The sequence below is a fragment of the Salmo salar genome, chromosome 26 (assembly GCF_965601325.2).
Source record: "Salmo salar chromosome 26, fSalSal1, whole genome shotgun sequence".
NCBI classification, from domain to species: domain Eukaryota; kingdom Metazoa; phylum Chordata; class Actinopteri; order Salmoniformes; family Salmonidae; genus Salmo; species Salmo salar.
Genome location: NC_138316.1, coordinates 36,842,725 through 36,844,501, shown reverse-complemented (window position 1 = coordinate 36,844,501; position 1,777 = coordinate 36,842,725). Strand labels below are relative to the sequence as shown.

The following is a 1,777-nucleotide window of genomic DNA, read 5'->3' as shown; positions in this document are numbered from 1 at the left end:
ATGATATTGTGATACTGGATGATACTGGATGATACTGTGATACACTGGATGATACTGTGATACTGGATGATATTGTGATACTGGATGATACTGAATGATACTGTGATACTGGATGATACTGTGATACTGGATGATACTGGATGAAATTGTGATACAAGATGATACTGGATTATAGTGTGATACTGGATGATACTTTGATACAGTGGATGCTACTGTGACACTGGATGATATTGTGATACTGGATGATACTGGATGATATTGTGATACTGGATGATACTGGATGATACTGTGATACTGGATGATACTGTGATACACTGGATGATACTGTGATACTGGATGATACTGGATGATACTGGATGATATTAGATGATATTGTGATACTGGATGATACTGGATGATACTGTGATACTGGATGATACTGTGATACACTGGATGATACTGTGATACTGGATGATACTGGATGATATTGGATGATATTGTGATACTGGATGATACTGGATGATACTGTGATACTGGATGATACTTTGATACTGTGATACTGGATGGTACTGTGATACACTGGATGATACTGTGATACTGGATGATACTTGATGATATTGTGATACTGGATGATACTGGATGATATTGTGATACTGGATGATACTGTGATACACTGGATTATACTGTGATACTGGATGATACTGTGATACTAGATGATACTGTGATACTGGATGATACTGGATGATATTGTGATACTGGATGATACTGGATGATTATGTGATACTGGATGATACTGTGATACTGGATGATACTGTGATACAGGATGATACTGTGATACAAGATTATACTGTATGATACAGGTATGATAATGGATGATACTGGATGATACATACTGAGATACTGTGATACTGGATGATACTAGATGATACTGTGATACTGGATGATACTGTGATACTGGAAGATACTGTGATACTGGATGATGCTGTGATGCAAGATGATACTGGATGATACTGTGATACAGGATTATACTGGATGATACTGGATGATACTGTGATATAGGATGATACAGATATGATGATTTATGGTACTGGATGATACTGTGATACTGAATGACACTGAGATGCTGTGATACTGGATGATACTGGATAATACTGTGATACTGTATGATACAGGTATGATAATGGATGATACTGGATGATACATACTGAGATACTGTGATACTGGATGATACTAGATGATACTGTGATACTGGATGATACTGTGATACTGGAAGATACTGTGATACTGGATGATGCTGTGATGCAAGATGATACTGGATGATACTGTGATACAGGATTATACTGGATGATACTGGATGATACTGTGATATAGGATGATACAGATATGATGATTTATGATACTGGATGATACTGTGATACTGAATGATACTGAGAAGGCCTTCCCTGTAGCTCAGTTGGTAGAGCATGGTGTTTGCAACGCCAGGGTTGTGGGTTCGATTCCCACGGGGGCCAGCACAGGAAAAAAAAACAAATATGTATGAAATGAAATGTATGCATTCACTAATGTAAGTCGCTCTGGATAAGAGCGTCTGCTAAATGACTAAAATGTAAATGTAGATACTGGATAATACTGTGATAAAGGATGATACTGCGATACTGGATGATACTGTGATACAGGATGATACTGGATGAAACTTGATGATACTGTGATACTTAAATCCTCTCTAGGGTATGTGGGACGAAATCGTCCCACCTACTCAACAGCCAGTGGAATCCCGTGGCGTGATATTCAAATACCT

The 1,777-nt window shown here is 37.8% G+C and overlaps 1 non-coding gene across 1 annotated transcript; it reads left to right on the top strand.

The window, feature by feature from the left end:
- Positions 1 to 1,413: 1,413 nt before the first annotated feature.
- On the top strand, positions 1,414 to 1,490 carry trnaa-ugc (transfer RNA alanine (anticodon UGC)). The gene has a single exon. It is a non-coding gene; the product is annotated as a tRNA-Ala (tRNA).
- The last annotated feature ends 287 nt before the right edge of the window (positions 1,491 to 1,777 follow it).